The sequence below is a fragment of the Gasterosteus aculeatus genome, chromosome 13 (genome assembly GCF_964276395.1).
Source record: "Gasterosteus aculeatus chromosome 13, fGasAcu3.hap1.1, whole genome shotgun sequence".
NCBI classification, from domain to species: Eukaryota; Metazoa; Chordata; class Actinopteri; order Perciformes; family Gasterosteidae; genus Gasterosteus; species Gasterosteus aculeatus.
Genome location: NC_135701.1, coordinates 17,685,412 through 17,709,778, shown reverse-complemented (window position 1 = coordinate 17,709,778; position 24,367 = coordinate 17,685,412). Strand labels below are relative to the sequence as shown.

General features: G+C 44.4%; 1 long non-coding RNA gene across 1 annotated transcript; it reads left to right on the top strand.

Annotated features, from left to right (window-relative positions):
* The first annotated feature begins 8,059 nt into the window (after nt 1-8,059).
* On the top strand, nt 8,060-13,529 carry LOC144386318 (uncharacterized). The gene is made up of 2 exons (XR_013452019.1): nt 8,060-8,264; nt 13,052-13,529. It is a non-coding gene; the product is annotated as an uncharacterized LOC144386318 (long non-coding RNA).
* Nucleotides 13,530-24,367: the final 10,838 nt, after the last annotated feature.

Genomic DNA, 24,367 nt, shown 5'->3' with positions numbered 1-24,367 from the left:
AGCAGAGGATTTCATCTGACGTAACTTTGAACATGTTGAAGGCATTTCATGAACCTTAAATTATGCGGTTGAGAAAGTTGGAAAAAAAAGAGACACGATACACAACAAAAGTTGTGTGTCAGATGGATGTCAACACTGTGGAACATGAACTACAGCTGACCCGGTCTGCTCAGCCTCCATTCCTAATGAAAAGAGCGTGGCCTTCCGCAGCAGTCATGACAGCGGAGTCTCAAACTTTACAATGGATCTCACGCTAAACAACACATTAACTTTTATTCTGTTCATTCGTCGGCATTCTCTTCCTCGGAAAAAATTCTAAGAAGGTCTTTTGGGAGATACAGTCGTTCACTTGAGTTATTAGAATAATTCTGTTCTATACAGACATGCATTGGTATAAATCTTTTGAAAATGCTTATGTTTTTATCTGATGTTTAACTGACTCTACAACTCATACATTTCAGTACGTATTCCTAACAAATGGATTCACATGCCTATCCTAACATCTGAGAGTTTCATGGTGGTTGAAGCGTGAAAACAGGGATGTTTCGTCCGTGTATCAATAGCTGGCAGCGTCTTTGTTGCAAATGAATGCCACTCATAACATTTAACTGACCGGACATTTCTGGACACGGTCCTCAGGAAATGTTCTTTTTCTGGCATTTCAGGATCTATTAATCATTGACTTGAAGTGAGTGGAGGAGTGTGGAAAGGTGAGCATTGACACAGCCGATTAATATTAAAAGAGACCGATGGAGCGACCGCCTGGCTCGACTCTCTGCGGCCCCTGCAACTGCTGCCATGGCAGCCGCACGCCGACAAACGATGGATGCACTTAACTGATCGGGTGTTAATTAGTTGAATGCTTCTGTGAATAACACGAGTGAATATACACAAATATAAAAAGGAGATTCCCCCCGGCGTCCAAAAACACACAGTTCCAAGCTCAGGGCAGAAAGGTCTGTTGGGTCCACTTCCTAAATACTGGCCGTCAGTTTGATGAATGGCATCAAACTCGGGGGGGTAAAGGGGTTGCCTCAAGTGGCCCCCCGGAGCCCGAGCCGGACACCAGTTGTGTATTTCAGTCTTGGCCATGGAGGCTCAGACATGGGGAGGACGAGTGGATACTGGTTCCGTCCCCCGAGGGATTCTGATGCACCGCACAGTCTGCCCGCTCTCCTCCGCTTCATGCAGCAGAAACTCTGCCTGTGGTGGCGGGAAGTCGTAGCGCCGTGGCGTCTACGTGCTTCGCTCTTATTTCCAAGTGGTCGAATGAGTCACTTGAGAAACGAGTGAAATGATCTGATCCCGTGATGACAAATTGACTCACGGATTTCCAGAAAATGTAATGAGTGTGATGGTTTCTTATGGAGCAGGAAGAAGTGCACACTGATGGATCGATGCGGTCCTGTGGGTACCACCCCCCCAAACTTTGTTTTTTTTTGCGATGTTGAATGATCTTTGAAAAACATTGTTCCAGACCAGAGAACCCTGATGTCATCTGGCTATTTTGGGTTTCGGGTTCATGGCAGATTGTTTGGCTCTAATGAAACTTGATGTTGAGGCAACTTATGGGAATTGTCAGCTGTGTTTTTGCAGCTCTACCCGGTGTGGGGAGTAAAAGTCAGGACATCTCGGCCTCTGCTGCTTCAATTATTTCTTCTTTGTATCTGTATCTTGAATCAGAGTGGACAGCTGAAGAAATTATTAATTTTTCTTATATGTGCAATCATCAAGTTGTTTCTAAGAAACATGGCATATTTCAACCTAACAACATTTCTTGCTATCTGTTAACCTCATTTTTGCACTTCATCATAGTAGAAAAACAACAGTACGGTAAATCTTGCTTAATCTGAGTGGAGTGGTTGAGAATGAACAACAGCACATAAATCATATTACAATAGTACAGGATTTTTTGGTTGCTCTCACATGATTAAAGGTCTGCAAGGAAGAAAAGCCCGTGAGACGGCTTTTGTATGCTGCATTAAGCGTTTTAGTGTTGAATGTTACTTGGCTCTGCAATGCACAAGACAAAGCTGTTTCACGGCTGATGAAAATGGATATTCCATCAGTATTCATGTTAAAATGCAACCGTGCATGTTGCAATTGAAGTAACCAGTCTGCCTTGCTATATTTGAAATAACCCCCCAAAACCTCTTCGTATAAAATTCTTTCGTGTAGTTTAAACGGTGTGTTTCTCCCTCAGTAATGCGGCGCTTTCCTTTGGCACGCACCTCCTCAGACTGTTTGCTAGTTTGTATACAACGGATAGAGCTGGTTGTAAGCAGGCAAGCAGACATGGGGGAGTGTGGTGCAAATTGGCGTGAAAAACCCAATTGAAACAGGTGCTCCAAATGCGCTCCCAAATTTCGAGTAATATCGGAATACCCCAGGCGCCCTAATCCGAAAGAAAATCGGCATTCACACAACGAAAGCCATGCAGAGTGCTTATTCTGACTACTGCATCAGTAGTCAAGAGGCACAGCGAAATGTGTGGTAATGGATGTAGATCAGACGCACCAGCGACTTCCAAATCAGGAAAAGGTTTAATCTAATCACTATAAACTTTGAGCTAATCTGACGCGCAAGTTCCTCGCAACTTCAAGACTCACCTGGGAACAAAGGTGTGCTTCTCAAACAGTTGGAACTAAGTCCTGCCTCTGACCAGGCAGCTTGCCAATCAGCCCCTACCTGCAACCTCACCCCTGTGTATCGGGGTCTGCATTAACATTAAGCTTGATAGGAACAATTAAATTACTCTGTAGGATTTTTTTTTCATCAAGCAGAGCAAGACAATCGTTTTTTACCCACTTATCTACAACAAGGTAATTCAAGGGGTTTTGCCTATAAAACAAAAAACAAGGCAATATCTTATCATATAGTGAAATAAAATATAAATTAACTCTAATTAATTTAATAATGCAATATGAAGCTACGTTTTTCCGTGAGTTAGTCCTGCACAATAAACCACATAATTGAAGAAAGAACTTTATTTATTCATTTACCCTTTAATTTCATGGATGAATTCACCCATTAATTTTCTCTACCTCTTCATTATGTTATTAACTGGTCGGATTCTTTCCCAGCCCGCCTCGTGTGGAAGCCACCCTGCTCTGTGCCCTTTACAATTGACAGGGCCCTTATTACTATGAATAACTGGGATAGAATCTCAACTAAAACCTTCATGCAATGTGCAGTAACCACACGTTTATGTACATTGAACAAGGAGAGACTTCCAGATGGAACGCACTGTTGATCAAACATAGATTGGACTTTTGGCATTACGTCCTCCGGGGTTGATGCCCGATTACGGGGATGAACACTATAATCCTTTGCCCTTCAGCTTGGACGTCCTCAAGCTGATTTGGAATGGAGGCTTAATGCTGCTGCCGTCTGCATGAGGAGCGGAAGGCGGCGGGCTACAGGTGCGGCCCAACAGGTTAATGAGGATCACGCTGATTAGTGATTAGCTCCTTAGTGGGTAAGAAAGAGCAGTTCTAGGATTACTTGACTGGATTACGTGAAGCAGAAGGGAGCTGCCTCTTGGACTTTTAGCTAATGAAATTGAAAAATCTAGTTTTTAACTTCCTTTCGTTCATGGACTAATTATCATCTTAACAGCAATTAGTAATGATAAAGGCTTAATTTAATATTTGTGACATTACCTCTGTCTGCCTTTGACCATAGCGGACCATTGCCAGTAATTCCTTCATACCCCACAATTAATGCTGAATGTTGGATCCTTGCTTGGTGATGCATTTAAAGCCCCTTCCTTTGTGTGACTGTGTGTGTGTATAGGTTCACAGTGGGTGGAGCTGATCAAGCTAAGGTTATGGAACAACCTACCCAGATATCCATATTGTATGTAATCAATTCTGATGTGTAGGAAGGGAAGCAAGCATTTTTAAAGAAGGCAACAAGAAAACTTCTTAAAAGTTTACTGAATTGCATTAGAAACAAGTGAATTCTTCTGACCCTGCTGATTCACTGATTTACGCAAGTTTTAGGGTGGATGTATTTTTACAGTGTGGGGGTTGTGTTTGGCAACACGGTAGTTACATAAATCTAGCAATGAAAATGACCTTAAAGCAGCAGGTTGAGGAGCAATATTACCATTTCACACTCCCTTCCTTTTTTATTATCTTTTTTTTTTTTGGTGGAATTACATAATTCCTGTCAGCAGCCATTGCTTAATGAAAACATCTCACCACCAAACAGATACAAGAGGACACGAGAGGACGGACAAACCCATTCTGGTTCAGGTTTTTGGCCCATCGGAGTCCATGAAGAGCTTTGGGGTTTGATCTTTCACTTTGTGTGCCTGGAGGAAGTGGAAAGAGCATCTCTGTTGAGAAGTGCACCAGGAAGGCAGTGGGCCGCTGAGAAGCAGTGTGCGCTGCAGAAGGGTATTTACTGATCAGAGGATAAAGGCGGCGGCGGCAGGCGCAGAGATAGAGGAGACGACAGCAGGGGTGTCGGAGAATGATTAGACTGCCACTAAGCCAATTGGGGGGGGGGGGGGGGGATGGGACTGTGGCCAGAAAGACATGAAGCATGGCGGAGAGGGATGGAGAGAGACATCGGGAGGGAGATGATGGAGGAAAAGTAGGGAACGAAAAAGGAGGAGCGAGATTCACGAAACCGGCGTGCAGAGAGAGAGAGAGAGAGAGACGTAACAAATGAGGCTAAAGGACAACAAAAGAGGCCGGTGTGAAAGACGAGAATACACAGAGAGCGAGAAAGAGACGGATCAGGGTGTCGAGGTGAAAGAAGAGAACAGAGCTTCCATTGGCTGGTTTCCCACTTTGTTCTGACCAAACAACGCGGCCACCTTTGCAGCACACTTTCCTCTCTCGTGCCAATACGGACTCCAGAAACGTAAACCGCAGAGGATGAAACGAGTGACTGTGACCCGATTTCGAGGCTTGATGAGGTCACAAAGTCTCCACGACCCATCTGTCATTTTGTCAGCAGGGGGTGAACTGTTAAGACAGTGGGTCAGTGGGACAGCATGGAGAGATTTGGGTGGGCGGCCATGGATTTTGGTGCGAAAACAATTGTTTTTCATGTGAAAAAGTTGAATAAATACCAGCATTCCATCACCTGATTGACTGGTGTGTTCATGTAAAATGTACCTGATCAGTTGGTATTAGTTTGGCAAATTACGAAATTTGAGTTATATTTTTGTCAAGATCCAGAAGATGTAATTGCTTTAGCTAAAATACTAATTGAATGTGTGTTACAAAAGTTAAGCTGGGTTGTGAAGTGAAGCCTGTTGGATGTTTTTTTTTTTTCAATCGGCGCCTTCTGGCAACTTAATCAATTCATTGTAAAAACTGAGACATCCCGCCTGCACAGCTGGGCCGCATGCCACTCAAAGAGCCCGACAGACTGCGTGCAAAGTCCCACGAGAACCATTAACTGTCCTTTGTGTCCAAGTTGAGCAAATCTTAAAACTAATTAAGCTGCAACCCAATGGCGAGAATGTGCAGACAAAGTTTGCCATCGGGAGGGATTAAGAATCGATGGGCGACAATTTTTTTAAATCGATTGTCCTAAATCGATTCAGAGCAAATTGAGTGCTGCATAAACAAGAATACAGAGTGATTGACCAAAATAGAATAATTCAGACTGAGGGGAGCCAAGCCAACCTTATTGGCGGCACAACCCATTCTTTTGGAGTTCTTGCCAGGGAAACGGACAGCCGGTGCCATTTCCAAAGGTTAGCGCAGTCTGCAAGGCACCGACGCCCAAAATGAAAACGAAACTCCAAGCCAACAGATTTACTCTGAGACGCACACAAATATGAGTAATACGACGAGGAATGTGGTGACATTTTACAATTCGACTCATTCTCTCCTCGGCACATCTCGCCCGCGTTCTTGTCCCACGTGCACATGTTATGTACAAACAACACGCGCACATCTCACGGTATCTGAAAAAAAAAAATGGAAAAAGAACAAATGCATGTGTCTATTGTCGAACTCACAAAGCAGGTAACACAAGCACCTGTCGCCGGTGCTATGAGCTAATTATATTGTAACGTAACTGCGTCCATATTCAGTCCGAATCTGGTGTCCTGTTTACACTTGCATCTGTATGACAGCAGCAAATTTGACAATGTCATTTGTTAAAACCACATCCTAATCGGAGCACCGAGTTAATTTGGTTTGCTTACTGACATTAGTGGGCATGTTTTTGTTTCCTAATTTTCCCGAGTCTGTTGTCTGTCAGTGTGCACAGTGCTGATTGGATTTTTTTTCACGCAAAATCTTGTGAGAAATAGTGTGAGGGACATCGGGATAAAGCCAAAACAATAACAGGCGTTGAAGAGCTTATTATCTGTGACCATCTGCGACCTGTGAGTCCGATGATGGAGCCGGAGCTTCAGCTTTGAGGTTTTAAGCGGTACTCTCTTTGGCGTTGTCGCCCCAAATTGTATTATTTATGATTATACCCCGTAAACTGATAAACATAATTGAATAGCGGGATTGTGACCATAAACAAAAATGTGTTTGACAAAGTCACAAATAATCAAGCCAATTTAGTTCAATGGTGGTGCTGGAAAGGAATGCTTTTACTCAGTATCTTTAAAACCACAAATATCCACACGTTTCCATGTTGGCTGTGTTGAAAACTACAAGCAGGAAACCACAATATATAAAATAGCACTATAGAGCTCAGCTCTCTGCTCTGAATTCAGATGCTCCTCTTCAGGTTCAAGGTTAAAATCACAAATTAACTTGATAAAACAACGTTTTTTTCTAAATCTCCAAACTGAAGGTGAGTGCTTATAAAGCTTTTTTAACCTTGTTTTTATTGGTTTGCTCAATGAAAATATCAGACCAGTCACAGTGATGTGAAAGAATAACCTTCACTAACTTTGTGAAGTTTTAGTTTTCCCGATTGAAGGCCGGCACGGGGAAGAACGAGGCGCATCGTTCCACTGGTACACAATGAGCGGAAAGACGCACACTGTCTGTCTGTCTGTCTCCTGGGGGGGGGGCAGCCAGCCGCTGCCTCTCTGTGCTCCCCCCGCTCAGCACATCGCACTCTGCCGCACAACTCCTGCCATTGTGCCCTAATGGATTGCTGACGACTACGACCTTCTGCTCAACCCGCTGAGGACACTAGGGAGGGAGGGAGGGAGGGAGGAAGGGAGAGTATATGTCTGTGTGTCTGACTTTACCTTTGAAACGGCGGACGGGCCCATAAAGGAGACAGAGGACATCCAACTCATAAAACCCCAAATATTGATGAGAGCGAGACGTGAGGCGGCGGGGCGGAGTAGATGGATTTCAATAGGAGTTAAGTGTGATGGAGGAAGAGTCCCGGACGAGGAGGAGGGACGCGTAGAGAGCAAGGAAGCGAGGCACCAAGAGCAACGAGAGAAAAAGATGTTCTCCCCCATCCATACAAATCAAGCTGTCTGTGTCGGTGAGGTAATGTTCCATAAGTCTCAGCCATTAGCCAACACGTTGCGCTGATTCTGCACAAACGCTACCTGCGTTGAAAGAAGGAAACGGTCGGGGAGTTTTCATACGGGCGATGGGGATTAAGGGAGCTCAGGTAGCCGTTTGAAGCAAGGGGACGGGGGGGGGGACGGGAATATCCAGAAAGGGAATGTACTCTCCACTTCTTCTGCGCGAGAGGCATTGAGATGCAGCAGTCGCTAACAAACGGAGACAGGCTTCAACGGGGGGGTGGGGGGGGGAGATGAAACCTGAAAACAAATCTGCCAACAAATATACCTCGCCAGAGCCGGGAGAAGAGGAGCGAGTGAGGGGGAGCCGGGGATTGAAAAGGTGTTTATCAAATGTTTTCGCCGTGTGCTTATCGCAACATGGGAGTAAAAGCTCGAAATAGATGTTGAGAGCGTAAGGAAGCGGCGATGAAGAGAGGAAAAAATGGAGACACGTCTTTATGAACGAGAATGAGGACGTGAGATGCTGATTTGAATCAGAGACGACATGTACAGTGGGGACGGTGGTTAATGAGTGGGGGGGAAAAAAAATAAAAAATCAACCATCCAACGAGAGGCGTGAGAAGCAGAGAACTTGAGGGTGTCTGATTGCTCATCACGGCGGGGTCCAACCGCGCTGATGGCCTCGCGATGCTGATCGATGGTGGCGGATTACATTTGATACACGACACCTCAGCTGTTTCTAATCCTTTCATTTCCAGGCTGCGGCGAGTGCACCGCGCCGAAGCGACGGGCCTCAGTGCAGTCGGAGAAAGTCGTGTCATCTTTGAACTCGGACTTGACGGTAAGTAATGGAGAGCGTTTCTGTGCGAGTGAGGCGGGTGGAGAGAGAGAGAGAGAGAGAGAGAGAGAGAGAGAGAGCGAGCAGCTGAACGGAAACCCACTGCCAGCGAGGGAGGAAGAGGACAGAAGGAGAGCTGAAGAGGCTCAGATCAGACTACCCCCCCCCCCCGGGATGTGCTGACTATCAGAAAGGGACTGCCGGAGGCGGGACGGACAGGAAGGAAGGGAGGGAGGAAGGAGGTATCAGGAGGGTCAGAACGGGAGGATCAAACTGAGGGAGGAGGTGGAAACATCAGCCTCTGTGACAAACAGGGACATTTGCTCCAGCTACAGCACAGTGATCCCATTTTATAATCCATCATACGAGTTTGCAATCATGAATCTGTACCTTGTTCAACATTTCAGCGCTGGAGGTCAGGGGTCAGGGGTCTCGTCCTTCTCCTTGAGCACAGGCGTGTAAACGATTTAGGCATCGGACATGGTCTGAAAAGAGTCCGCGGTGGGCCGCTGGTTTCATGTCACAGGCATCGGTAACAAGTTCAAACTTTGTGGTTGTCAACGAGCATTGAGACACCGAAACGTAAGTAAAAACATTGGAAAGACATGATCGCAGGTCTGTTCAGGGGAAGTGGGCTCAGGGTTTGTAAGACAACAACCGGAGAACGCTTGCAGGGGTGAATTGTTTGTCACCGTGAATTTCATGGACCTGTAGAATTCTCAATAGCTGTAGGAAACTTGCCCCGTGTGGCAGAAAAGCAGTGCGCCGTGGAGGCAGGACCCTGCGTAGCAGGGGAGTATAGGAGCGGGTAGGAAAGAAAAGCGGGTAGAGACAGTGAAAGGAAAGGCTATTATACATTTTTCATTAAGTTTCCAGGCACTAAGCCACATCAAAGCCTCTCGGAGATAGAGTAGAGGGGATGGAGGGGCGGGCGGCGGGGGGGTAGAGAGAGAGGGTAGTAGACACAGGATGTTCTAATTAACTTTGCAGTTGCTTGCTCTCCCCCCTTTTCTTTCGCACACACAGTTATTCTCTCTGTGTATATGAGTGCGTCTCTACTCTGCCCCACTGTCTGTACGCCCGCCTTGTAAATTCATCAGGACCCCCCCATGTTCCCAAAGAAAAAAGTTGTACCTCGTGTAGGAGTGATCAAGCAGCAAAATCAAGGGAGGGCCGGGAGGGGGTGAGGGTGGAGGGGGTGAGGGCCGAGAGGGGAGGCGGGGGCAGGAGCAGGAAGTCAACGAAAAGGGGAAAAGAGCCCTGAGGTGTTGCTGCTGCCACGCCTAGGGAAGGAGGAAGGAGGAAGGAGGAAGGAGCAGAGACTCGCCCCCTGCCTCCTGTCTCGCGGTGCATTCAAGTCCCTTGAGGAAAACGGGAGGCGATAGCTTTCAAGTTTTCTTCTAGCCTCTGAACTCTGCAGCTCTCTAAAGAAAACACATTATGTACAGCAAGAAGGACGCATTCGAACGTGTTTTTGTTGCTTTCAAATGGGAAAAAAAGAGTACCGCTAATGTATTACCGCATCAATTTATCAACCTTTAAGTCATTCCAACGTCTTTTCCCCAGATGTTGCCTTCTCTCGGCGCCCACTTACTGCATGTGAGTCAACAGGAAGTCGAATGTGCTCTTCGCATTGAGCAAATTGTAAAGCAACTTCACGTCTTTGTATCGTCACTGAGCTGTTAGTGTGCTGCCGGAAATGAGCCGCATGCAAAAGAAAGTGGTTACATTAGTGTGCATAGTTGGGCATCTGGCTGCCTGGAAAGAAAAAAAAGAGAGAAATACGAGTGCAATTGAGAAAGCGTCTTTCCTTTTGAGTAGGAACGGTTTCCCTCTGAGAGCCTTTCAGTCAGCCTCAAATATTTGTCAACAAAACGCAACAAATTGACCACTAACCCACTGATGTTTCATTAATGAAAAGGCTGGCTTAATTCCCTCAAACTCTGCGCACAGGTAATTGGTAGTGTGCTACTGACTTGAGTTTACTGGGGACAATAAAGAGGTTCTTTGGGCTTCTTCCTCGGTCCACCGGGGGGGCTGTGAGGACTCGAGCAGTGCTGCGGGTACGATGCCTCGTTTAGAAGGTTCTTTAGTGCAGCTGCTGTTTGGGCAGTTTGCTCTGATTCAGGAGTCCGGGAGAACCATGAAGAAGATTGGTCTTCTTCAAGATGTGATCCACGTCAAAGGCGACAGCTCCTCGCGCACGTGACTCTGAATGAAGAAGTGGGTTTGTTGGTTATAGAAACATTTAGGATAGTTACTCAAGGTTTGACCAGAGCGCAAGTTTGCATTTGTTTAACCCCAACCTCTGACTTCCAGTTGATAGACGGCCCTTTTAAACAGCAGACATTAGCGATGAAGAGGAGCAAGAACAGCGATTCTAGCTGTGGACAACTGATTGGAGCAGATAATGAAACCGCGCAGGAGATGGCGGCTCGAGGGGATGCGGTTGGTCTTCCCCGCAGGGATCACACCCACAGCTCTGCAGGCGTTAATTGCTGCTACGACCTTGGGCACAATGAGGAAAACAGCTCTGGCTTCTGACCATGATTCATCATTTTTTTTTGTCATCTTCAAATAAGACTCTGAAGATTATGAGGCGTTTAAGCGGTCTTGTCACGTAATCCCGATGATCCCCGTTGGCTCGCTGGATTCATAACTAGTAGAAAAACAACACCAGGATTCAAGGAGCGCCTAATAAAATAGTGGAATTTAGATCATCTTCCCCCTTTCAGGACCTTGGTCGTGTGCTGGTGGTTTGAGCCAATGTGAGCTATCTTCAGTAAATACCCTTCCAACGGGCGACGTGGAGACAAAACAGGTTCAAGGGACAGTAGGTTTCAAACCCACAGGAGAAAATGCTTTTGTGAAAGCGTTAAACTAAACGAACAGACGAAGTAAACAGAATGATAGTTTGGTTTTCATTGGACACAAGGTAAGGTTGCCGGTGTGATTTTATTTTTTTTACCACGACAAAAGGAATGCGAGGTTGGCATATTGAAGAGCAAATGTCTTGCCGAGAAGCTTCGGGGACAGCTTGGTAATTACTGAGTGCTGTTTGAAATCGCAAACAAGCAAGATCCTGTCTCTGTATTCCTTTTGAGCTGCAGAACAAACCAGCTCTAAGTCGTCGTGACAACATGTAAAAGTCAGAACTAAGGCAGAAAAATCTCTTTTACAACTTAACTTAACGGTGCAAATAATTCCCCTCTTTGCTTTCTTCTGGTCTAGTCTTTAGATGAAAAAGGAAAACATGGGATTGTAAGACTACAGTTCTTGAACCGTCAGATCTCGAATGAAGCGCGATGCAGTATTTTACTGGTCTGGCACAGTGAAGCGAGCCGCGTTGTCAATACGCTCCTCAGACGAGCCCATTAGCTCGCCACTACCGTCAGCTTCAGTCTGACGAGTACGAGAACGCAGCCGGCTGCCTTCGCTCTTCAGAGGCCCCGCGCGGGGTGTTGCACTTTTTTTACATCTGACAGATTGGCCTCTTCCTTTGTAAAAAACTTTGTGGATGGTTGTTGTGAGCGTGTCTGCTATCTGCCTGCCCCCCCCCGGTGTGGATCTCTCCCCCACAGTGCATCGCGGAGAAGCAAATCGGCCTATCAGGCAGCAGCAGCAGCAGCAAGGGGGGCTAATGAATGGATTGTGTGACTGGCCTCCGGACAGACAGAGAGACAGCCGCACAGGAGACAGAGACGGAGACACGCAGGCCTACTGAGGCGGTAGAATCCTGACGCATTTTTCTACTCTGGTGTAGTTATGCAGAACAACACCAGTCATCCGAACAATAAGTTAAGCACTAAGCACTTCTATAGTGTAGCATAGGAGATATTACATAACTGAACAGTAGTATTGCATACTATATTGTATTAATACAATGCCGGCTTATTAAATAAGTGCAATGTGATTAAAACCGCACAATCAGCCTCTGGATCGGCCATGAAGTGGTGTGTGGACCTGCTGGAAGACGTCTGATTCCTCTGCCTCGGTCCCCAGCTCCCTCCTGCCACTCATCTCACATCTCTACTGGAGGGAGACCGCACAAACAGTCTGCACCTTATGCACACAAATACACACGGTTAATGCTTCTCTCTAAAGGATGCCTAATTGGGTTTTTATTGACTTTAGCGCCAGCAACAGATATTTTGTGATAGTGTAATGACAAAAGATTAGCTCCTCGCACGAGGCCGGATAATAGCAGCCGAGGTGGAGAGCGGCTTCACAGAAAGCCATTCCGCCAGATAAGCACTGTAAGCAATGAGATTATGTGGATAGAAGTGTAATCTGAGCCCTATTAATATGTTTAATTGTAACCATTTGCAGCAGTCCTAAAGCTCCCACCCATGATTGCTTGGCAATTGTGCAAAAATGTTATTCCATAAAGTGCTAAGCTAAATTCTCTGCAGGCAGGCAGCAAGTATAATGCTCATACACATATATTGGCATGCTAATAAAACCCGCTTTGTGACGGAATTTAAAATTCAATCATGTTGAGGCAGAGGGGTGCTAAATGCATCCCGGCTGTCTCTCTCCCCCCCGCGCTGCCAGATTGTACTTTCCGAGAAATCCTCATCTTCTCGACTCATCTCTCTTTCCAGTTGCTCTTCGTTACCACCTTTTGTTTTTTCCTCCGCTCTCATTTTCTCCTCCTCAATTTCCACCTTTTTTCCACCTTTTTTCTCATTATTTAACATTTACAACCTCGTTACTCTCTTGTTCCCCGGTTCTCCCTGCCCATCTAAACCGCCGCCCTCCCCCCTTCCATCCCATCTCTCTGTCATCAGATAGGGGAGCTCAGAGAAGAAAGGCCCGACTTGACTTCAAACGCGTCCCTGTTGTCTCCACCCCATCTCAACTGCAAAGGAGGCGCAGCCCTGGAAATCAACCCCCTAAGCCTCCTCACTATTGTCTGTACTGCGACTATGGATTTGCCTCTTCCTCCCCTCCTCCATCCTCCACTGTTCCTGTTTGCTCCTCTTTTTATCTTGGGTAGAGCATTTGAATGTGCTAATGCCTGTAGCTTTGGAGTATGCAATAGATGTAGTTTATATCACTGTTAATTATTACTCAAACAAAATTTCGGGCTCCAATTTGTTCAGATCACTGCATGAAGATATGAATTAATATTGCAGGGATGTGAATGAATAAAACAGGCTTTTGTGAATGCGGAGGGGGAAAAAATGCAAACTATGTAAAATTACCTCAATTATAGAACATTTAAAAAGCACCCGAGAGCATGATTAAAAAAAATTCTTTTGTTCACTGTTGTCTACAGTTTACGTGCTGGAGTTGCATCAGTTTCCGGGGTTTTGCATACAGTATTTTTGCGTGTTTCAGGGTTTCTGCTTGAGAAAGAAAGAGATGCAATGATGCAACCAGAGGAAAAAGAGGGTCAAGAAAGGTTCTGCCCCGCCATCTCCGACTGCAGATGCTGGCAGTTTGAGTGGCATTCGATCCGGGTGTATCCATGCCAACTGCACGTGTTACGATGCAGGAATGTCTGCAAGCAGTATTACTGGTACATTTTGGAATTGCTTTTACTGTATGATCACGCCGTGCAAAGTAAAAATGTATACAGCAGAACGCGCAGCAAAATAACTAGACAAAAATAAAATGCAGTGGAGGATTTGGGCCTATATTTATGCCCCACAAAACATGAATCAAGGCTTTTCTCCTTTTAATACATGCTTTGGTAATCCTCAACTGGTCAGTGGTGTTTTATTGTTTACACGGATTATTGCTGGTTTCCGTGTGCACACAGACGTGTATGTGCTGCACATTTGTGATTGTCTGGTTCTGACTGTGGGTGTACATAATTCTAATGTGTTTATAAAAGCTCCCCCTTGTATTATTTCCTTATTTACACGGATGTTTAGAATACAAGAGAAAGAGAGAGAGAGCACACTATCATTAGTGTAATCTTCCCTTTTCTTACAAGGGGGGGCGGGGCGTTCCAACCTGGATCTGGTTCCCCTGCAGGGAAAGAGCGGCTGTAGGAGTAAAGGAATTGTGCTGCTGCAAAGAAACATGAGTCAGGAGAGGTGGATTGTCACACATAAACACATACACACATAAACACATACACCTCTTTAATCTTCAGCATACATGAATTGTATTTCTTTAGTATGAAATAGTAAAATACCAGAGAGATATTATCTTTGAATTTGGTGCTGAGATGATTGTGTACGCCGTGATTTAAGAGAATCCTTCTTGAAGTAGCGGCCTGCTTTGTCTGGAAACCAGTAAAATGGGAGTGGAGAGAATGAACTGGAACCCAAACCATGAGAAAAAGAGGGACAAGAATTGGGAGACAAACTCCTCATGTTTTTCTCTATGAGCGTCACTAGGCCGGGACGAATAACCGTTCTTATATATAATCCATCTGAGCCCCACCCATCTTCAATGTCTGATCAGCCAGAATAACTGAAAACACACAAGATTTTTATCTGACGCCCACATTTTTTTCAATTAATTGATGCGGTTGTCAGATGGTCTTCAAATATTCAATTTTATTTTTGTTTATTGATGATTTTTTGTTCTCCTGTTTCCGGGTTCAATTCACATACTTTTACTCAGTCTAAGGGCAATTCCCTCAATCTAACCATTGTTTAACATTGAAAACACTCCGAAGGGCTACTGTGGTTAATAATGCAGCATGTGTGTTCTGTAGACACCTGTGTGGGAAAAGTCTGCACTTTATTAATTCTTTATACAGCTGACTCAATAAATTAAAAAGTATTGGAAGGGCTATTTCGACAACTGTTGTACTTGAGTATCCGTGGAAACTACAAAAATGCGTGACCCGTCTACTCACTGTACGGAAAATATGAGAAGGAAAACACGCAACAGTGATCTGGAGAGTCAGTGGGTAAAAAAAGCAAAACAGTGGCAGAAAGGGGAAGAAACCATGTGCACTTAGTATGCTTGCATCAAGGCTTCCATCAAACCTACTTCACCTGCACGACCCTTTTGCCACAGCGGTGTCAGCTGCCACAGGGCCGATTGCAGTTTTTTAATTGGCAGCACGATAAGGAGCTGCTTATTTACGAAGAGCAAGTCTTATGATGCAGACTGAGCAGATGAGTCCTAAAATTAGCATAGGGATCTCCAAACTCTGCTCTTAGGATCTAGGAGGCTAATAACTTCCTGCCGCATCAGCAGGCATGGTTATCAGCCAATTATCGCTGGCTCTCGCATGTATGTACGCAGGGCCTCCAGTCACCAAAGAGGTGCAGCGGAATGTGGAGATGCATCTCGGCATAGAAAGAATCAAAGAGCAATATGGATTTGAGGCTCCTCCACACATATATGACATTCTGTGTTCAAATCTTTTATTTTCCCGCTGGCAATCTGGATTTACAGAAGGACTTTTTCTAATAAGAAATGAGGCAGCGCCACACGTGCCACTGCTTACCCGGTATTAGCGAGTGCACAGTGGGCGTTAAAGTCAGTCTGACAACAGAGGAACTCCATCAATCTCTAATGCATAGCCAATGAGGGACTCTCCAACAACAGCCCTTTGTATGCCACTGATGCAGATCGATCTCTTTGTATGCTGTGCACATGCCCCCACCCCCCCCCCCCCCCGTCCCAAAGGCCCTCATTGTCTCCTATTTGTTTAACATGATGGAATATGCTAATCAGGCAGGCAATGCTGCACATAGTGCTAACACACTAACCGAAACCCACCAAATCAAACTGTAACCCTTTTGATTGAGCGTTCCCTTGGTAACAGAAATAGTGATGCGAGCGAATGAAGTAAACAACAGTCTACACATGAAGCACGGTGCTTCTCATTCCAGATGCGATGGAAGCGCACACTAAACTAACCCTGTGAATTAAACACTCGACTCGACGGCATGTTTTCGTCTTCCTGCATGCAGAGAAGAAAATTGCCATGTTTTCATTTATTTCACAGAAACCAATGCGGCAGCTCGTATGATCTGCAGGGGGGGGGGGGTCACACGCGGTTCAGCTTCATCACACACAGAGGAGGTAAACACTGGCGTGCGCACGGATCTTCTGCAGGAATACCAGCTTAGATATTAACATACATACGTACACACGCAATCACACAGACGGACGCCCCCCCACACCCTCCACCCTACAAGCCACAAGATGTGTCAGCCTTTCATGTCCTTTGCCCAAACTTTTGATTGGTCCCAACAAGCCGGCGAGGGGGCACTTGTTTACTTCCTGGCAGCAAGTAAATATTTTACACGAGCGCCTTCATGTTGGAAATCTGGGAGATGTATGTGAGAGATCTCGTCAGTCATGACAGTAAACAGTTTGGAAGTTAGCAGCGAGAGGGAAAGGGTAAACCCGTTTTGCTGTAGACACCGTCAGCGCTACAGCTCGGTTTCTGTCTTCACCCCAAGCTCAACTTGAGCCGGATTTAACCTTAAATCCAAACACAAGTGGGAGCAAAAAAAATGGCTCCTCTTTTGAAGTGAGGACGTTTTTTTTTTTTTTTCATCCGTCTGCGTCTACCAGGACTTTTCAACACTCACACAAATACACACGTTAAAAACTCACCAGAATGGAGGTGGAATGGAAGGCCGCAACCCACGGCTGTCTGAACGAACCCAAACAAGCCTCGCAAACCCGCCGCGTAATGGCCTTTTAATTTGAGGCCTTGCGTTTGGTCGAGCGCCGGCGGAGGAATCTTGTGTCCTTCGCCTCCAAATGACACGACACAAAGCGTCCCACTTATATTCGACTGCCGGGACGCAGCTTGCCAGGGACATTTTATTTGACAGCGAAATGCGATCCGGGCCGGCTTAGCTAGCCACAAAGCCTGTCCTCGGAAAGATAGGGGGGAAAAAAAGACAGAATTAGAGGGAAAATGGAAGGCAGAGGATAGAAAGAAATACAGAGAAAAATGTGGCCGAGTGAAAAAAATGGAAGTTTGAAACTTGCATCAGCTTCACAGATCTGCAGTTTGACAAGCAGAAATGTTCATATATTCACAAGAAAATGTATTTAACTAAATTCATGTGTTCAGTCGTTGCAACTTCTCTCTCCTGCCCCACATTTTAAGATTTCCATCAATTGAAATGCTTTTGATAGTGGACGCCATTGACGTGTTGCTGTGTGTGTGTGAGTTCGGGGGCGCAACCGTCTAAACAAGTGTTGTCTGATGAGGAACGCCGAGCTACAGAATCGAATAGACGGGAATATTACGGCTCTAGTGGCCACAATGATAATAAAGTCACACAAAAATTTAATTTCACAGCTTGTCAAAATTGAACAGATTATGCGGAAGCAGCAGGGTAAAGCTCACTGGCTATTAAGGCATTATGATGCCTTCATTTGGCACGAACAGGTTTTTGCATTATAAATGGTTGAAATATGTATAAATTCGCAGGCGTAGGCCCGGTGGGGAGGAGGGCTGTAAGATGCAGCTCAGTTCGGCGGTGCATCACACACGGCTGGAGAAAAAACAAAAACACAGCTGTGAAAAATGATGCCCCACGTTCAAAGCAACTTCAATCAGGATACATTTCTCTCCTTGATGAATAATTGAGCAACAGCCTCTACAGCCTTGATTCACAGCACTTTTTTTCGTGGCGGCTTTTGCATGAATAAAACAATGTTTGGCTCGCAGAGCTGTCTGCGTTGCAGGGATGCGGCACTGTGTAGTGACATAGAAATTGCTTCAGGTATTTTTCTCCCCGGCTTTCGCTTTCGGCTGAATGTTCTCCGTTTCAGCATTTTTCATTTAGCTCGTCTTTCTCGCTCCGTCCTAAACTTCTACCTTTGTCATTTCTCCCCGGTAACCTCCTTCGACGAGTCAGCTGCGCATCTGGGAGAATGGGTTAGTCGCCTCCGGGTGATCTGATAGAAACACAACAAAAAAATCGAAAGATGAAAGACAAGATAGCCTTGGGTAATAGAGCACAACACATTGATTAGCTGGACATTTTCAATCACTTCTTGAAATGTCAAAGCAAACATCAAAGGGCTTTCTCAAAAAAAAAACTCTTGTAGCCCATAAAGTGCAAAAATGGTCTGTATGGTGAGTATCTTTATAATGCTGTTTGATTTTAAAGATACTTCTCAATATCGGTGCAGTTTGCGAACCATTTGTGACCAACTGTTTAGGAAAAGTTAGTTCTTCAAGTCAAAATTTGCATTTCGGTAGCATTTTTTATTAGCATATACTGTATATCTGAACTTTTAGTCTTGCAGAAGTGCTTAAAACGTCTCTCAGCTGTCCATCGTAGTCAGTCATGTTATGCTTTAACAGTGAGACGGTTTTATTTCAGTCAATTCGAATATTTTGCTCACGTAAGTGTCTTTTCAGCATTCAGTAGCTCACCTCTCACTTTGGTTGGTTGCAAAATAAAAGGGAATCAAGATCACGGCAGCCAAAAAGCCAAAAGGCTTCAAAAGCAGTGTGCAGGGAACACATTTTATGAACTACAGTATTAATACAGAAACTCTCTGATTTACACAAGCTTAATGGGTAACCCAAGTCAGTGAAGGTCATCACATCCAAATAATCGCCACCACTCTCACCTGCAGACCCTTTGAGATTTAGAGCGCTGCAAAAAAGCTGCGGTTGAGAAAAGCGGGACAATCTGTACAGAAACCACCGTGAACTTCCTGTTTTTAATGAACATAATTTAGCTCAAACTCTGAGTTTTTATTCTGGCATCGCATGGGAATGATTATACTGCATCATTTTAGTTCGAGTAGATTTTAAATCTCTCCTAAAATAAAAATGAAATGTTCCCTTTATTTAAATAGATGCACATATACAATTTAGAGGGCCCTTACAATTGTGGTCATGGCTAATTATTGCATGCTCAGTGCTTTTGTGCCAATACGTTCAGACAAACACACTAAGAATAAACGGTAGAAGACAGCGAATGAAGCTTCCCCATCTGGCCAACTTGCAGAATGTGATGCCTCCACTCAGCAGGTACGGCAGATGTTTTAGAGTGCTCTTGTCTGTCGGGTCAAGGGTTCAAAAATACACAGCGCTTTGATTAAGCTGCCACTTGTAAATATGCGATTACAGGTCAAACCAGGTGACACAATGTATTCATTGGTGATTGGCCAAAAACCAGGACTTCAGAAGCAGCACGTACCTTTTTGAATGGGACATTTTAGAACTCTGCCATTCCCTGCTGGTCAAAAGGTGAACGTATCAAACTCTGTCCGCTACGGCGCAGCCATGAGTGAAAGAAGGGGCCGAGATGTGATCCTCAGGGACGTAACTGATGCCTCATTAAATGCCATGACGTCGTCACCAGCGGAGTTTCAGGAAATGCGTCGGGGAAAGGGAAAGGGATCGGCTTGCAGTCCGTCACGGAGAGTAATAGCACCGTCACAAGGCTGAGAGGAAACTCCTAATGGTCTGCACTTCAATATTTAATGCCTCCTTTCTGGTCCTGTTTTCTGCTAAGGGCAGGTATGAAATACAGGTTCCATATCTCACCGGCAATGAGATTTATTATTATGGTGTGCGGAACAGTGGCTCAATTGTAGTGTGTTTGGGGACAGGGGCACCCGCAGGGCCGTAGTGCGAGGACAGCTAATAAAAGGACTATTGAAGAGGAGGAAAGTCTATCTGTGTCCACTACAGCCAGCACATAGTCTGGATCACAGACATCTACAGTATGGAAATAATAAGTAATGAAAGCTCAACATCTTTACCACACATAAGTATCACTTTATCAGCACTTTCCAGTTCTCATGGCTCAGCCCCCTGAACCATGAGCTGCACCGCTTTTGTTGGAAAAAGAGGCGCAGCTGATCTGTGACTTTTTCCCTTTGTCATGTTGCTGTGTTTTGAATAATAGATTTGCCTCGTATTGTTACTTATTGCACGAGACAATCAGGGAAAGATTCAATCGAGTTCGGCACAAAGTCAGGACTTAAACCGTTAAAAGAGGATTAAATGTCTTGTTCCAATAGATGACAGCGACGCAAGGGAGGGTGGAAGCATTAAGAGACGAGAGGAGAGAGAGGATATCCCGTCAGGGCTGCGCGACCTTTGACCCGGGATATCCTATTCAAGAAACCAGTCGGCTCCCCCCACCACAAAGGCCGTGGCACATTGCCCTGCTGCTGCATGACCGTGCCAAGGTCTCCCTTCGATAACGCTACACTGTAACTGAAGCCTGCGAACCCACATGTCACACATTCTGTGTTCAACAAATGTAGGAACAGAAAAAGTCGGGCCGGAATTCAGGCATTTACTGACTGACTGTCAGCAGCGGGTTTAACCCCGGCCGGCTGTTCTTTAGAATCTAATCCACGGAGCTTTGAACACGGAGGAATAAAGAGCGACAAACACCAAACAGGAAGAGTGAAGGTTAATGGGGTCGTTCAAAAAAACTGCTTTGAGGAACAACTTTTAAGGAAGAAAAAAACACATGTGACTGAGTTGATGCCTGGGATGATGTAACATCTTGCACGTTGATATTTTGATTTTTTTTTGACATGTCAATCTAGAATTTAAATTGTCTTGTGAGGTAGGAAATACACACTGGTGCAAGTTGTGTGGGCCAGAGCTTCATCATGTTCGGCCTGCCGGTTTACCCAACGAGTGGGAACGGGTGGGCTGAAGAGGGAATATAGGGCCAAGTCAAGAAACTGAGACTTCCTACAACAAACATCTCTGCTGGCACCAATAGAAGCAAGTATACATGTGCATTAATATCTATTTTCAAAATGTAATGTTAAAAGGTTTTTTATTCTTTTTCTGTGCACACATCTCTTCTTTTTGATAACTGCTTGATGAATTATGTTGGTTTCAACCAGGGATTGTTTGTAATATCCACTTGTAAAACTTTCAGGGGCATCTATATTTTATTTCCAACATCTATTTTTCATTAGGAGAAAGTGCTGCGTGACCCAAAAGTATTGCTGTTTTGGCTCAATAAAAGGTGTTTTTGCTCTGGACCCTTTCGCTTGCATTCGGCCTGCAGGAGATTTAGGCTGGGAAAACAGATTAATCTTCATATTTGGGTTATGCTGCCAGGCACTGTCCCCTTGTTGTGTTTAAAATGTAATCCTCTTAAGACATGCAACATAGTCTGGATAAAACCGATAAAACAGCGCATATAAAGCCAAGTTGGTCCACATCATTAAGTGTTGTCCTTTCATTGTTCGCCTTGAAGAGTGCAGGGCACGTCCACTTGTGGAATTAGACAAGGAAACATGCTCTCACCTCGTTTGCAGATTCCGCCTCCAGAAAGATCGCTGGCCAAACGATTTGAGATTCAGAGACTGTATCACTTCTCAGGAATTGGCCGAACTGATGGAAGTGGGCGTGTGGTGCTTCTCTCAGCTTGCAGTAGCGCCGATCGTGTGTTAAAAAGCGGCTTAGCTGAACCCTTTTAGAGTCGGTGATTACTATCGTGCCTGCTAGTCAGAGTGCAAGATCAGATTCCGGCGTTTAGGAACAATCAAACTGCCTTACGAAATTAAGTTGCCAGGAGAGATGATAAGAATATGAGCACATGGCCGTTGTTTACGTGCAAAATCAGTCTCTCTACCATAAGAAGAAGTACTACTCTGACAAATTGATTGCTGGTATGACAATTAAACCCTATTATAGAACATCATCAAAGTTAATCAGCTGAGGCATCTTAAGACCTTTACTGGCAAAATAATGACACATTGATGAAACCGTTAGAAGTCATTAAGTGTCTCTCTAAATACTCAAACGTACAATCAATTTTATTCACATTTGATGGGTTAATACTACGAAATGTAAGAGGCAGGTGTTTAGAAATATTGAATATATGTGATCCTACTGGAGATCTCACATCACTTTTTTTTTTACGTTGTGTTCCCAGTTTATATCAGGTAACATGGCGAGTGTTTATCCAAAATGATTTATACCTTTTACTTGATTTATTACCGCAATAACTGTTGTAAACACAACTTCATATTCGCAATCACTAGTTTGGAGGGTTCCACAAAGCATCATGACCATTTGGTAAATGATGGCCCCATTTGGAATATACTGTAAATGCATCAGTAAAAACTACTGGGCGGAGCGACATGATTGACAGGTTGCTACCATGGGGTTTTCTGCTCTGGGTGTTTTCTCGTGTTTTGGCCTTACAACCTTGACCTTTCCACAGTGTGGAACAAATCTTATCTTAAATAATGCATCATATATATCTTTATATAAGTTTCGGTTGTACTTCGATCCATCTGCAAAAAGCCACTTAATATTCAGTCAATGTCTTATTTCTAAGCTTAGTAAACCGGCTGCTAGAAGAACTTTCTTATTTATAGTTATGAGTGGGATCGATCTTTTCATGCAACTGCGCAAGAAATTGAATCATTTTATTTCCCATAATGTTTAACTGTTCCCTTTAGAGCAATGGACTTCATATCGGCCGTATATGAACTGTGGGAGAAACAGCTGACATTTGGTGTTCTCAAGTCCGGAAAACATGACTTCCCCCAAGTGAATTCCTGGAAACCCAGACTGACAAAGACCGGAAAGAGTGAGGGATGCTAAGGAAGGGAGATAGATAATGTATGAGGAAGGATTGGGGGGGCACACGGATACATGTACGGATCGAGAGGGGCGAAACAGGATGGACAGATAGACAAAGTGTGTGTGTGTAAGAGAGACAGCACTGGAGAAGGTTGGTTGACCGGGGGGGGGGTCGGGGTAAGTGTGAAGAAGAGGAAATGGAACAATAGAGGAGGAGTTGAAGATGAAACCAGATCAAAGTGGCAGAGAAATGACGAGGGTAATCGAGAGGAAGGACGTAATGAACCTCGGGCCTCCGCTCTCTGCAGCCAATCAGGACGTTTGTTTCAAGCCAGACCTGAAACTCTCCTCCTACGTCTTTTCTCCACAAATGGCAGGTCATTTTCTCATCCAAAGCATGCATTTTGTGGTTGGAAAAGGGAGTGTGAGATATTTATATTCACTCAATAATCTTCTTTAACAGGAACGGGAGAAGGACGGCAGCAAGCTGCTTCGTCTCTGTTTCCAGGGGTCCAAGGAAAAAGGTTGCGCTGCCGCATTTTAGTGTCCCTGGTCGAATCGCAAAGGTCACGGTCACATCCGAGCAAATGCTCACACGCCTTGAGTTCATGCTGACACCAATACTAGAATGCAATGTGAAAAGTAAGATGGAATTAACATTATGCAGGAGCTGACAGGATGGGAGAGGCTCAATAGGAACGGACGCAGCCAAGTTTGGGATTCGTTTTGAGGGGATATAATTAAAATGATTTCAAAGTAAAATAGATAAAATAAATCCTGTCTGGTAAATCTACCTGGAAATGGCAGCGTACTGGTTATCTAAGGTTCTGACAACAGGAGTAAATAGCGATTCCACTAAATAAAACGATGTTAAGTCAACCTTCCTCCAGTCCGGATCTCTGACTTTTTACCAAATAGCCAAATATTCATACATTTTCTAGCATATATTAAAATGTTTGAATGATCCCAACTCGTTTGGAATACATGCGATGCATTTGCAACATTTGCAACATTTTTCATCAATAATATATTTAATAAGAATACATTTAATTTGTAATGCACTTTATATTTAAGCAAATCCCAAAGTGCTACATGAGGAAACAGGTAAGTGCTAACAATAAAAACACATGGAGAGTTTGAAAAAAAACAAAAAACTTTCATCAAGATAATATTTTTGGATATTTCACCAGATTTGTCAAAGTGCCATACTGGTTAAACTATAATTACTAGAACATATTGATTATGCACAGCGTGCTAAAACGTCAGCCACCAAAGAAAAATAAAAGGGAGAACTTTTGTGATTATAACTTTAAATGTAAAAAAAATCAGAAACAAAAACAAATCCTGCACTTATCACCACTTAATTTCACAATATAATGATATAATTATCATGATCAGGCCTGCAACACATAACATGAATATAGCAATTATATTTAGATGTATATCACAGGCCCTTGTTCTTAGTATCTATTCATGCCTCTTAACATGCTCCAACTGTAACCACGTCAACGACTTTTCCACTCAACCTAAATGGGCCTCAATTATGCAGCAATTGTGAGCACACTTGTAGTCTGATGACTCTAGTTCAGCACACAGAGTTTCCTCTGTGTATCATTTGCATTTGCCAGTC